At 41.2% G+C, this 14,990-nt stretch overlaps 1 protein-coding gene across 8 annotated transcripts in view; it reads right to left on the bottom strand.

The window, feature by feature from the left end:
* Arfip1 (ADP ribosylation factor interacting protein 1) overlaps positions 1-5,400 on the bottom strand; it is an 87,769-nt gene extending 82,369 nt beyond the window's left edge. For 5 of the 8 annotated variants that reach the window (XM_027392965.2, XM_027392970.2, XM_035450839.1 and 2 more), the window contains exon 1: positions 5,140-5,264. The gene's annotated coding sequence lies outside the window, so the exon portion shown is untranslated. The other 3 variants (XM_027392968.2, XM_027392966.2, XM_027392969.2) reach the window with 3 other exon arrangements.
* Positions 5,401-14,990: the final 9,590 nt, after the last annotated feature.

The raw sequence follows: 14,990 nt of genomic DNA, 5'->3' as shown, positions 1-14,990 counted from the left end.
TATCTTTTTAGTATTTCTGTAAGTTTAGCCAAGAGTTCATTATAAATAATGAATTATTTTATAAACTATTAGTATTTTATTTATGTGTATTTGAGAAACCAGAAATTTAGTTTACAATTTAAATATTACCATTTTAACCACTATATGTATAACAATTCAAATTCAAAATCTTAAAAATACAAACAACAAACAAACAAAACCAATGAGCTAAATCTTTAATGCCACCAACTAAATTTAGTAATTTAGGTGTTGGGTCCAGAGTCATGGCATACATACACATTCATACACACATAAACACAATAAATATATGAATTATTAGTAAATCAGGAGCTAGAAAGATGGCTTACTGGTTCCAAGCACTTGCTGCTATTGCAGGAGACCCAACTATGGCACACATACAGACAAACAGGTACACATGCACGCACATACACACACACACACACACACACACACACACACACACACACACACACACACACACACACACACACAAATAAAAATATGTAAATAAAGTGACCTATTTTTTTTTTAAGGACCAAAGGAGGCCAGCTTGGTAGAGCAGAAATTCTCAGACCATGATTCAAGGTAAGGCTGAAGAATTATCACTGTTAAGAAATTCTCTTTTTACTCTCAACACAGTGCAAGTCACAAAAGAGCTAGGGAAAGGGGGAGAGTGACAATCAGTATGTTCATAATAAATCAATGCTCTCAGGATGGATAAAGGATTAAAAATAAGTCAAAAGAAGACAAAAAACAAAGGCTATATACAAGTTTCAGGCAAAGTGATAGTGTGCAAACTAAAGCAGTGCATGGAAGTAGGGAAAACATATTCAAGAGCCACTATAAGAAAAATTAGTACTGGGCTGGAGAGATGGCTCAGGGGTTAAGAGCACTGCCCCTTCTTCCAGGGGTCCTGAGTTCAATTCCCAGCAACCACATGGTGGCTCCCAACCATCTGTAATGTAGTCTAATGCCCTCTTCTGGACTGCAGGGATACATGCAAGCAGAACACTGTATACATAATAAATAAATAAATTTAAAGAAAAAAGAAAAATTAGTACCTGTTGACACATTTGACATTATCAAGGAGAAGATGTAAGGATTGTTACACATTTTCAAGATTTTATATGTACAATGTCATCACTCACTGGAGGAAAAAAAAAAAAAAAAAAAAAAAACAGAAACAGAAGCGTCCAGGCCCAGCACAGGAAGATTTGGCAGACCTTGCAGAGTCCCCATTGAGGGCCCTACCTTGCCTGGGGAGTGGTGGGTGGATGGAGTGGGGGGTAGATTGGGGGTGGGAGAGGAGGGATGGGGGTGAGGGGAGGGAGAGGGAGAAGGGACTTAAATGTGAAACAAACTTGTTCCCTAACTTGAAAAAAACAAAAACAAAAAAACAGAAACAAAGAAAAGAGAAGCAATGGTTTGGGGGTAGGAAAGGAAAGAAAAGAAATGTGTCTACTTTTGGATATAACAGGAAGGGCATCAAACAGATGGCAAGATCTACAGCTCAAGGGAGACAGAAAACGCACGTGCCCTTAGGAAAGCTCACAGTGTTGTCCTAGAAAAGGAGCTAACAGCATAGTAATCCCAAAATGCAAGAAGATCATTAGACTTAGACTCTGACCATCTGGATTTAGTTAAAAAGCCAAGAGAGAACACAGCTATGTTTTGTCAGCTAAAACAAAAACTGCTAAGTACCATGGGGAGACAGAAAACTTTCCTATCTTGATTCAGTAATATACTAATTATGTAACAAATTACAGCATTTCAAAGTTTAACCTGGCTGGAAAATACTGTTAGAAATGTTCTAAATCTGCACTGTCCTAAAAGGCAGGCACCAGCACAAGTGACCACTGAGCACTGACATGAGGCTGGTGCAACTGAGTGAATTTTATCTAAATTCATAACCTAAACAGCCACAAGGTTAGAGGTTATGTTGTTAGAACCAAGAGGGTTAGAGCCTCCTTGTGATCCTTAACTATATTTTGAATTAACTAGGAGGAGGGGACCTGAGACCTAGAGGTGGGGATGGAATACTGGGAGTAGAAGAAATTTTCATTCATATCTGCTTATTATATAGTTGGAAATTTCATTTCAAGACTATACAGTATAAGGCTGGAGAGATTATGGCTCAGGCAGACCTCTGTTTTACAGCCTTTGTTATAAACCCCAAAGGTGGCAGTGCTACAGACTGACTACCAGTCACCATCCACCCAACCTCATCACAGCCCTTGGAGTAACTCAGTGTTCAATGTCTACCAACAGCGTTAGTTTCCACCCAACACTCTATGAAATTCAGTGCTCCCATGAATGTATTCCTTCCTCTATCCCAAATGATCATTCTGAAATTTATGGTTCCAAACTCATTATGCCAAGGTTAGTTTCCATTCTTACAGGTCATAATAAGTACAATCCAGCAAACTTGTATCCATCTCCACAAAAAAGCCCTATCAACCACCAATCCAAAGGCCTTCTTCAAACTCTCTTTTTTGTCATATACTTCAACATGACATTCAACAAGGAATGCATCCACTAAAGAGTAATGGAGGAAAAGATCTTTGTTTTGATGTCTAATATGTAATCAAATAAGGTATAGCCAAATCATTCCAAAACTTTATAATGGCAGTATCCGAGAAGCTAACTACAGTTAAACATCTAAGAGCAAATTCTGACTCCATCAGAATTATCTTAGCTCTGCTGGTCAATTAGTTTCATTCCCTTCATCTAGAACAGTGGTTCTCAACCTTCCTAATGTTGCAACCCTTTAACAGTTTCTCATGTTGTGGTGACCTCCCAATCACAAAATTATTGTTGCTGCTTCATAACTGTAATTTTGCTGTTATGAACCATAATGTAAAAATCTGTGTTTTCCAATGGCCTTAGGTGACCCCCGCTGAAAGGGTCATTCAACCCCCCAAAGAGGTCATGACTCACAAGTTGAGAACTGCTAATCCATAAATGGTGGGGGGAGTAAACTTACAAAGTTGCTAGAAGGAAGAGAGAATCATGAGACTCACCAGGCATCATGCACATAGTAAGCAAATAAATGTACCTTTCACTGTGGTGCTAGACAGAATTTTATCTTCTAAATTTACCCTTACCTACAAGCAACTAGCTTAACATTGACTGCTCCACCAAGTGAGGACACTACACAGAGGAAAAATCATGCTATTGTTTGAAGAGAAGAAATTGGTTGCTTTAGACAAATTATGATGAGCTGTGCAGGTAACACTGTCTGAAGTGAGCTTCAAAACTTCACAACTTCAACTTCCAAACACTTTACAATCAAATCAGTAAGTAAATATGCACTCTAGCACTTAAATTAAGCTTGGAAAGATTCTCATTTACAAGAAATAATAATTAACACACATGACATAGAATGAAGAGAAACGGGTGTGGAAAATTGCCACAGCCATATGGAATGCATAAAATATCATATTTGCCCTTCCTTAGCAATCCTAAGGCAGACATCTCCAGTTAAAACAAGACAATGGAAGCAAAGAACAGCTATCATTTCATTGCTTTATTCTGAGTTGTACATAGTGGGTGGTGATACTTAGTATACATTAATAATGATAAACACATCAGTGTATAAATTCTCTGTATTAGAGAAGAAATGGACACAGCCAGTTATCCCTAAAAAGGAACCTCAAAACCACAAATCAGGAACGAATGTGGTTCCTTCTACAGGTCCAGGAAGGAATTTAGAAACACTGAAGTTTTGAAGTAGTGAGATTTCAGTACCAGGCTGTAATCCCTGCACTCTACTCTGCCTAGCCCCCCCCAAAAAAACATTTGCAATTTGGGAAAAGAACAGTTCATGAGTAAACCATTTTCATTTGCTTCAACAAGACACTAAATCAGTGCTTTTTAATCTTGCTGGATATTATACATGTCTTTTAAGAATCTGATAAAAGAATGCATTTGACCAAAACACATGCATAGAAATTTTGTACATAATTTCTGGGGTGGGGAAAAAAAAACTGAAAATCACTGATACCTGGACTAAGGCCCACAGCATTAAGGAAACAAAATAGCTCAGGCAGAGCCTTTAATTCAGAAAATACCAGTGAAAATAATGCTGTTTTCCTATATACTAAATGTTAGACTTTGTAGTTAGGAGACATCGTTGATCATGTTGAACAAGAAAAACAAGAAAAACAAAAACTAAAAGCAAATGAAAACAGAACAACCAGAAGAAAAGTGTAACAATCGCAGTAGCTGCTCTGAAAGAGCAGCAATGAAATGGCCAATTCCTGCAGCCTCCAGGGAACTGACCAACGTCATCAATCTGGTGCACCTTTCTTTGCCAACGAAGTTAATTAAATGGCAAATGTGAACACACCCTCGCAGTCATGAAAGCAACACGTTGAGGAAAAGCCCTGCAATTCTTTCATTCTTTTTTTTTTTCTGATCAGATAAGAACCAAGTAAGAATAGTTCAGGAAAAAATAAAGGAGGGAGGAACAAAATCCTGAAAGGGCGGCTTAAAGAGTCTGCAGGAAGTGTAAAGTACAAACTTTTTTGAGATCAGAGGGCTCAAGAGGAAGATAAGAACAAAGCCAAGGAAGCAATAACAGGGAAGAAAGTCTAGAATCTAAACACTTAAATTTCCTTTCCTAGACACGTAAAGAGTAGTAACTTGGCAATGAGGAACGCACCAGAAGGCAAGGCCACAATTGCCTCCTCCAAACTCCAGCATTCCTCGGACGCCCTCACCAGCACTCGGGCTTGGGACGCTTCAGGCAGGGCGCCTCCCTGCACCAGCGTCAGGCTACTTCTCCGTGGGACTGTCGCTACCTCCCTTCCTCTCGCAGCGGGAGAGAGGAAGGGGGGGATGCACGGAAAAGTGAAGAGGAAGGCGGCCCACTGGGACAGAGTCCAGAAAGGCGCGGACTCTGCCACCTCTTCCCACCCACAGCCTGCAGAGCCGAGCGCGTGCCGCCCCAAGAGGCCGGTGCTGCCCACTTCACTCCAGGACGCAGTCAGAGGGGCAGGAGGGACCAAGGGGCGGACTTGGCTGCTCCCAGGGGTGGAAGTGCACGGGAGCAAGTTTGCAGCGAGAAGCGGAGGCGACGCGTCCGCCGTCGAGCACGCCGCTCCAACCCCATCCTTCTCGCCGCGGCTCCGCCCTCACCTGTCTGTCAGCGGGGAAGCCGGCAGCGCTCGGTCGCGGGCTCTCCCCGTCGCAGCACTCGGGAATCGCGTCAACCCGGGACAGAAGTGAGCGGAAGCACCACCCGGAGCTTTTCCTTCGTCCCCTCCTCCACGCACCTCGGCCGCTCCGGGGCGGGGAACAGCTGCAGCTGTCACAGATTCCGGGCGACCAACCGCCGAGGATACTTGCACCCGCGACCTATCAACCCGGCCTCCGGCGCCTGCAGCACAGCCTCGGAGCCGGAAGTGAGAAGACCGGAAGTGCGGGGTCTTGGGCCCTGGACAGCCTCTCTCTCTCTCCAGAAGCTGAGCCGGGCGCCGCCACGTCTCTATGGTGCGCGCGCGTCTCTCAAGGGGCCGGGTCGTCCCGGCTCCGCCCCGGGCTGCGGCCCGGGCGACTACATCCGGGAATCCGCACGGGCCGTTGCCGGGGTAACCGGACCGCGGCGTGGAGTAGAGCGGTTACCTCTCTGGTTGGTGGAATGCAGCCCTTGGGCCAGGTGTCTCCTATCCTTTTCCCACACTGACACCCGGTGCCCGGAGGGTGGAGACGGCCGTATCTCACCACCACACTACTACCGAGGAGCCGAAGCTTTGTCAGCCACCGGAGAGAACGGAGAAGGTTATTCCCGCCGCGCGCGCGGGCTGGACGCGGAAGGGATGGAGCGGAGAGATCAGCAGCAAGCCCAAGACAGCACGGGAGCTTGACCCTCGCTTTCTCCGGTCTCTCCATTCCCCCCGCGACCTCCGCATTCATGCCAATCCCTGCAAAAAGAACCGCATCCATGTGCACGCGATGGTAGCTTTGTTTCTGTGCTCTCCCGCCTTGCTCGCCCTCTGACAGTGGGCCCATAGTACTTTTCTTTGCTGGTCCTCTTTTAACGACAGCCGTTTTCTTCTTTTCTGCTTACCCTCATCACTTCTTAAGTAGATCGCCTCTGTCCTGTCCACAGAAACCGCTCAACAATCCATTCTCCCAGAGCGCTTCTTGGTCGTTTCCTACGTGTCTTTGGGGGTACTTGCAAGAATCCTCCCTCCCCAAAACAAACTGGAAAGAAAGTGACTCTCAGCAGTGCTAGATAGGAATGTGCCAGAGCACATTTCCAAAGAGTTTCAGGAACCCTGAATCGTGTCTTCCCCAGGCTCCTTAAAAGAGACACTATAGCCAGGCAGTGGTGGCACATGCCTTTAATCCCAGCACTCGGGAGTTCGAGGCCAGCCTAGTCTAAAGGGTGAGTCCCAGGACAGGCTCCAAAAGCTATGAGAAACCCTGTCTGGAAAACCAAACAAACAAAAAAGCACTATGTACATTTACATAATACACTACATACACATCAAACGTAAGTAACGGTATAGTCTTAGATCTCTAGCGTATCAACTCTTACAAAAACAGTGCTGACATCCCCAAACATGAAAAAACGTAAATCCTGTATAAATTGCCTTTCTATTCTGAAATGGAGAGAGAGAGAGAGAGAGAGAGAGAGAGAGAGAGAGAGAGAGAGAGAGAGTTTTTATATACCAATTTACTCAAACCATAACTATTCAGCAGTATGCTGAACTTTCTTACTCAAAGCCATCCTCCTAGTTGGAATCCATTAGTCTTCTCCATTGTTAGAAAGGGGCCCCAATCAAGCATGACTCCTGCTCTCATTGCATAGGAACTGAACAGGACTTGTGGCTAGGAGCAAATGTTATCTACAGGGCAGGAAGGGTAACTTGAAAATCATGTCTCATAATAACCAGTTATGTGTGAATCGTGTGGACAATTAGTACTTAACAGAACTGGGTGTAGTCTCCTTAAGGATCCCTGAAGGTGTCTCTTTGAGTTTGGGGATACTTGGCTTCTTGTATTGGTTTCTTTCTCCTTTAGTGGTATAGTTTCTTTGTGAACTGCTAATAGTTTTTATGTTGATTCTGGTAAACTTGGAACTAATGCTCATTTCTCCTTGATAAAGATGCTGTTAGTTATTCTACGTAGTCATCAATCCAGTGAGGTTCTGGTATTCTGCATGATTAGTCCTTATCCATCATATTGTGGTGAGCTAGAATATGATGCGATTAATTCATCTTCCCATGATTTCTACTGCCTCAAGGAAATACAAATGTGGGGCCACCCACCCTAAGGAAACACTGGAATCTACTTCAATTAGTGATTTAAAAAAATTGCAAAAACAACAACAACAAAATTGCTGTACATAATTCAGGCCAAAGAAAGCAGAAGTCTGTGCCCTGTGTGTGGATTTAGGAAAATTTATTCACTTTTTTTCTTTCTTTTTGTGTTAAGATCAATTTTTTGATACCAACTGAAAAACTTTTAAACCTATGTCTACTGAAATGGAGATTTATTTTCCTTTCTTGTCTTCTTTCTCTCCTTTTTTCTTTCTCCCCCTTTTGCCCCAAAGAATTCTGCTTACCCATTCTTCTTAGGAAGAATAGAAGACTCTTACTCCTCCCTCTCAACTGATCAGAGAGATAAGAGGATTTGCTGTCACATACTGTCAAGGCACTGAGATAATGTATTCACCTTTTGCAAAGTTAGATAATCTCTATTCTCTGGGCTTGTGGAGAACTTTAGTAGACTGCCTGTCTTTCATTTTGTAATCAGGAAGGAAAGAAAGAGAACAGATTGGTGGCTAATGCTTTTACTCCATTTTGCATTAAATAAGTGTCTGTCAGATTTAGATTTTGAATGTTGCATACTGCTTATCAATGCTATTTTCTCAAGAGAATAAATTGCTACATCCAGATCTTGTCTATGAGAATTCTGATAATGTGTCCAAAATTCCAGCACTTTTCATCAGTAGCTCTCCCTTCATGGAGAGATATGTAGGTTACTGATCACACAGTGTAATTTTCAGGAAATAAACGCTTTAATAGAGGGTGTTGGTTAATAGGACATATTGAGAAGATCCCAAATGGATGGGGTAAAATGTAAGGTGTTAGACCTTTTAGAAGCTTTCTAATAGGTACGTGTACAACTTCCCTCAGTTATGTATAAAGTACAGCAGATGAGCTTAATGGTATAAAGGCTTTACCCACAGAAGTCATTTGTTCTTTATTATTTCTTTATATCATTTGTTGTTTTTGGTAACAGGGAACCTTCTCATGTGACTGTTACTTTTCCACTCTAAACCTCTGATTGGCCTTGGTGGCATTCTGAGTAAATTTGACCTCCCTACCCTGGCAATGTACCGAGGTCTGGTCCTGTAATGTCACCTCTCCAACCAAATCAGTACTCATCTTGAGTAAGACTGCTCATTCAGCTAACTGCCATCCACCTCCATATAGGCATGAGGGTGTGATTACACAACTGCTTAGTATGTTCCTAGCCCTGTCACTTCTGGCATGTATATTTTCACTCTCTAGTCTTCACAGAAATGTCTTCACACCTCACTCCTGCTCATCCTTGACACTGAGCTCAGCTCTTGCTTCCATTAGAAATTCATTTTTGTTCTCCCTGTAAGAGTTCGTTTTTTTGCCCCCTCTTTACCACAGCTCTTAATTTGAACCTCTGTTGGTCTGCCTTATACTGCTGACTCTTCATACCTGTTTTCCCTAGTCCAAAAAAAGACCACCAGGAAGTTAGCACTATTTAGGTTATAGAACTATGTTATGTGTTGCACACCTGGAGAGTTCCAGAAGACCAGCAACTGCTGCTATTTAGAGTTGTGGTATGGGCAGGTTTAAGTGAACATGGTTACTGTCTAGTAGTGAAAGACTAAAGTGGGTGCTTTTTCAGTTTGGGAAGTGATTGGGTCTGCAGAGAGCTGGCAACTAGTGATAAGAAGTGAACAGAATAATTTACTACTCCCCAGATTTTCGGCATGGGAAGACTGCCAGTGTTTATCCCCAGTGCTTCAGTTTTCTTTTACAATCTGGTACAAATAGAACATTAGAATTTTTTTAAAAAGAAGGGAGGAAGTGAGGGTGGGGAGGCTGAACTTACAATTCATTTACTAGCAGGAACACTCAACACTTCTGGCTAGAGTCTTTTTATTCATTTTTTTTTCACTTATTTGACAATTGTTTTTAGAATCTGTGGTTTGCCTGCTATAATTTTCAGTAATTTCTGGAATGTAGACTCATATTTTTCTTTTTTTAACTTATGTCAGAGAATTTTCTTCATGCCATTAATATGATCCTTCCATCTGGGAATGATGGTTTATACCTGTAACCTCAACTATGGAGAAGGCCAAAACTATGCATTTAAGGCTAGCCTAGGCTACACAGAATAGGACTCTGTCTCAAAAAATATCATTCAGTGGTACAGTAGTATTTTAATATAGAGATATATATTAATTTATTTAATTAACCTTTTGTGGTACATTTAGGTTTTTTTCTTTTTCTTTTTTTTTTTTTTTTTTTTTTTTTTTTTTTTTTGGTTTTTTGAGACAGGGTTTCTCTGTGGCTTTGGAGGCTGTCCTGGAGCTAGCTCTTGTAGACCAGGCTAGTCTCGAACTCACAGAGATCCGCCTGCCTCTGCCTCCCAAGGGCTGGGATTAAAGGCATGTGCCACCAACACCCGGCTGACATTTAGATTTTTTTACAGTTCTGTAATATATAACCCAAAGAATACTATGTACCATGGAGAATCTAGGCTGACCTCCAATGACTTCCACCTTGTATTATTCCCTTCCTGTAAACACGATGAGATAACACTCAGATAATCATATAATATTACCTGTGAAGGGATTTTTCAGATGTAGTTAAGGTAGCTAATTAGTTGGCTTTTCAGAACTAACAGGGAGCTAATCTGGGTGAGTCTAACTATCGTGACCACATGAATCCTTTAAAAGCAGTTAGGAGAGGAAGTCAAAACAAGTGAGTGTTCAAGAACCTGGACAGGAGGGACATTCTCTGTTGTGAAATGAAGAAGACTGGAGACAAAGACATGATGTAGAGAGTGATCCCTGGCAACAGCCACCAAATGCCAGGGGCTTCAGTCCAACACAGCAAGGAATTAAACTCTGAATGACCTCAGCAAGACTCAGAGCCTCTCAACAAAAGACTGGCATCCTGCTCTCTGCTTGGTGAGACCCTAAAGACCCAATCAAGTTTCCTGGACTTCTCACGTATAGACGTATGAGATAATGAATGGTTGCTGGGCTGGGAAGAGCTTGATCAAGAGTACTTACTGCCTTTCTGAGAGGACCTTGTAGACCTCTTGTAAAGGCTCAGCTCCCAGTACCTGCATGGCTCACAATTACCTGAAACTCCAATTCCAGACAGAGTTATAGGTACACACTTTCTATATTAAGAAGTTATAGATATTTTGAAGTTTTTCCTCTCATTGCTCATTTGCCTCCCATAAGCTTTGTGCCAATTTATGTGCCTCCTAACAACCGAGGTAACAATACCCTGGAAAACAATAGATGCTACCATACTCATAGGCAAAAACAAAAATATAAAAGAGGACTCATTATTATTATCACCTGGAGGATTCTTTAGGGAAAGGCCTATTACTTAGTTTAACTGTTGACATCGAGAAAGTATTCTCTAACTCACAGGACAGAATTTTTCAGCCTGATGTGTTTAAAGGGGAAATGAATACTGGGGATATTAAAAGGATGAAAATTTTCAGTAAATATTAGTTACTGCCATTACTCCTTGCAAAAACCAACACCAGCCATCATTCCATGGGAGGCTGGATAACATTCATTTTATTAACTAGGCAGTATTAATGATTATAGTATTCTAGGGTAAAGGTCTGGTTTACACGACATATTTGATAGTTTTAGGAATTTGTTGTATTTTGCTATGAAAATTTGAGTTGTTTGTTGCAGGAAATGATACTGTTGACTCAAGAAGGAAGTTTAATATTTTCCTAAATAAAGCTACTGATCAAGATGACCTGGTCTCTATGATTGCGTATATGGGCAGTGTTCATTATCTGAAGTGCTTCACACAAGTATTTCAGAGTGTGCGTTTTTTATTTGGAATAGTTGCATAGATTCTACAAGTTGAGCATCTTTAATCCATAAATCCTCTGGATTTAAGATTTGGAGATTATAGATTTTCAATCTATTTTTTATTATTATTGCTTTAATTGGGATGAACAAAAAGGAGTTCAAGTTATCATTTCTGTGCCCTTATTATTTTTTTTTGACAAACAAAATAAGGTGGGAGAGCGGGAGATGTTTTTCTGAATGGTAATATCAAACTAGTAAAAGCAAAATATTTACATAAATGATAGTCAACAGATTTGTAAGAAAATATGCAAGGAGTCCCCATATAAATAAACAGTGTTCTAGGATTGAGGGGACTCAGTCAAATGGTCAAATCCTGTTCACTTAGAAAGCCTAGCTTTCCCTAACAGTCAGCTAAAGATGTTATGGTTGTTACAGCATTCATAATGGTCCATTCTCCCATAGAAGCCTGATATTGCCTGTAAAATGTGTAGTTAGGGCTGGATAAGTGGATCAGTGGTTAAGAACACTTGTTCTTACATAGGACCCAGGTTTGGTCCCCCAGAACCCACATGGCAGGTAACCATCTGTAACCACAGTTCCAGGGGATCCAGTGCCTCTTCTGACCTCTGAAGACTCTTGGGCCAATGCAGCGCGCACACACACACAAAAAAAAAATAAATAAATAAATAAATAAATAAATAAGTAAATAAGTAAATAAATAAATAAAAATAAACATTTTCAAAGTTAATGTAAGCTCTTGTAGATACTATAGGTGTTGGCTTGTTTTGGTGCCAAGAACAGAGAATGTAAATTATGGTCAGAGAAGGCCTTATCAATGTGATTCAAGTATTCTCTAATATAAAGAATAGAATACAGACTGGATATTAAAAAGACTAGATTCTGAACTGCATTCCAGTCACATAACTGTGTGACCATTAAAACCCAGATTTACCTCCCTCCTTAGTTTCCTGGAATGTAGGCAACAAAGCAATGTGAAATCCAAAGCCATGATGATGTTATTATTAAGACCTTTTTTTTTTTTTGCAACAGCAATTTAGAAAAAAAAGCAATTCTATGCTATAATTCCTGTTATTTAAAATTACTCCTTTAAGTTGGAAAACAGGGCAGAAAAGTTTTAATAACAACTTTTATGTGAGTTGAGCACACCTGTAATCCCAAGATTCAAGAAGCTGAGATACAAAGATTATGTGATGTGTTCAAGGCCAGTCTAGACGCTGTAGAAAGATTCTGTCTCAAAAAAAAAAAAAAAAGCATAAAGATGTATCTTGTCTAGGAATCCTGGAGACACAGCAGGAAGACTAGAGTGCCCCCATAATAACTTAACACATTAGCTTCTTGTCTTGGCCACAGCATGACCAGAATAGATTCTGGCAAGAGAGCTGGTGTATGGAAGGTGATTGTGAGCCTGTCTGGAGTTGTTGTGGAATATTACTTTAACTATATAAAGATGTGTTACATTAGTTTACATTTAATCCCAGCACTCGGGAGGCAGAGGCAGGCAGATCTCTGTGAGTTCGAGGCCAGCCTGGTCTCCAGCGCGAGTGCCAGGATAGGCTCCAAAGCTACACAGAGAAACCCTGTCTCAAAAAACCAAAAAAAAAAAAAGAAAATTACTTTAACTATGTAAAGGTATATTGCATTTGTTTATGTTGTAGTTGTTTAACTAGGTAAAGACGTGTTACATTTGCTTATGTTGGACAATATATAAAGTTGTGCTGCATTTCTTTAACTATGTAAAGATGTGTTACATTTGTTTTCCCTTGCCTGCCTAATAAAACATTGAACAGCCAATAGCTAGGCTGTAGAGGGATAGTCAGGGCTGAGAGAATAAGTAGGAGGAGGAATGTAGGAGAGAGAGAGAGAGAGAGAGAGAGAGAGAGAGAGAGAGAGAGAGAGAGAAGAGAGAGAGAAGAGACTGTGAGGTGGAAAAAGAGAGATGCCCCAGGCAGCCTGGCAGACACAGAGTAGGACATATAGAATGAAAGAAAGATTAAAAAGCCCCAAGGCAAAACATAGATTAAGAGAAACAGTTTAAAATTAGTTATAAGAGCTAGTGGAACAAGCATAAGCTAAGGCTGAGCATTCATAACTAATAGTAAGTCTCCATGTCATGATTTGGGGGCTGGCAGTCTGAGAATGTCAGCTACATGGAGCCCTATGGCTGTTCTCACTACTGCTGCTTAAAAAGAATGAGGCTTAGCAAGGAGGAGGGCTCATCCACTAAGAGTGCTTGCTCAAGCATGAAGGCCTGTGTTAGAGCCCTAGCACCTACCTAATAAGCCATGCAATAGCTTCTTGCACCTGTAACTTCAGTGCTGTGGGTGGGCGTGAGTGTGGAGATAGATGGCCAGCCTTGATAAAAACAGTGAGCTCCAGGTTCAGTGAGAGACTTTGTCTCAAAGAAAGTGGGTAAAGAAGAGGACACCCAATGTCATCCAGACACACACACACACACACACACACACACAGAGAGAGAGAGAGAGAGAGAGAGAGAGAGAGAGAGAGAGAGAGAGAGAGAGAGAGAAACAGTTTCCAATCTATTTTTAAGTGTGGTTCAAGTCCCCAAATTTGCAATTTACAGATGAAAAGATTTAAAAGAGAAGACCATGATTATGAAATCATCAGCCCATACTCATTGGGCACTTTCTTTAGTAAGTTCTGTGGAGGTTGCATACTGTTAGACCCAGCCAGCACTTGAAAGGCTGAAGCAAGAGGATAGCAAGCCCAAGGCCAGCTTGGACTATGTGCTAGGGTGTGTGTGTGTCTGTCTGTCTGTGTGTGTGTTTTAGAAGCTATGCTAAGTGCCTCCTGCACTCTCTCTGAGTCTGTAGCAACTCTATGAAGTCAGTCCTGCAGTTTCTCCCCTTTTACAGAGCTGAGGCTTTTAAGTTAAGTGACTCAGGGCCACTAAGTACTAAGTGGCAGTCACATAGCCCATGTCTTTATACCATGGCAAGTCACTTTTCCACGCATAGACAGTAGAGGGCCTGAGAGGGTAAGAACCATGGTCACTCTACTTCCTATTTTAGTCTAGATAATATTCTACATTGTATCCTCTTAATAATGTGTTTATTATGATGCATGCTCTCAAGTAACACTGACCTGTGTATAGTCAGTTGCTGTACTAAACTGATGTAAAAATTTCTGGACTTTTTAAGGTTTGAGGGAGAAGAAGGTTTAGATTTTTATAAAGGAAGTTTTGATCACTTGAGTATTTCAGTGAAGCAGACTACTATGAAGAAGACTGTCTCCCATGTGCTATTAAAAATTGAGCTGATGACTACTGTCTGTCCGTCCTTTTAGAAGAGTCAGGCTGCAGTCTGTGATCTCATGTAGAAAATAGCCACTGACGCTCTATCCAGGATCATTTTTAGTTCTTTAATTTTGGCAAGCACACATTTGCAAAGCAGATTAAATTTGTACAATTTATTTTAGAAGTGTATATTACAAAGCACAGGGAGGCTCCGAACCCACAAGGCAGATCTGGAGAGCTTTTAATGGTGAGCCATTCAAAAGGTAAGCATTCAACTGGAGAACTTGGTTGCTGCCTTTTCAGAAACTTCTTCCCATCTGTTTCATTGTCATGCAGGGTGTCATGGTATTTTCTTGGTATCAACTTGACAGATTGTTAAAATGTTACCTTTTTTCCCTGTTATTTTCAAGAAAGAAGTAGAAAGAGTATGTCACTTCTTTTTTCTGTAACTTTGAAGAAACTAGAATTTAACAGGTGATGTTTAGCATGGTCACTTTTGAAAGTTTGTTTCTTCTTATCTCCAAAGCCGTCAGTGGAGAATTAGTAGGTTGAAGCATGCCTGGATAAAATGGATCGTCTTAAATGATTGCTGCTCCAAAAATACATCAGCAGGACTGGGCAGGTTTGACATAATGAGACTCCTATTTT

Source organism: Cricetulus griseus, assembly GCF_003668045.3.
Source record: "Cricetulus griseus strain 17A/GY chromosome 1 unlocalized genomic scaffold, alternate assembly CriGri-PICRH-1.0 chr1_0, whole genome shotgun sequence".
In the NCBI taxonomy this organism is placed as follows: Eukaryota; Metazoa; Chordata; class Mammalia; order Rodentia; family Cricetidae; genus Cricetulus; species Cricetulus griseus.
This window is presented reverse-complemented; position numbering and strand designations above follow the sequence as displayed.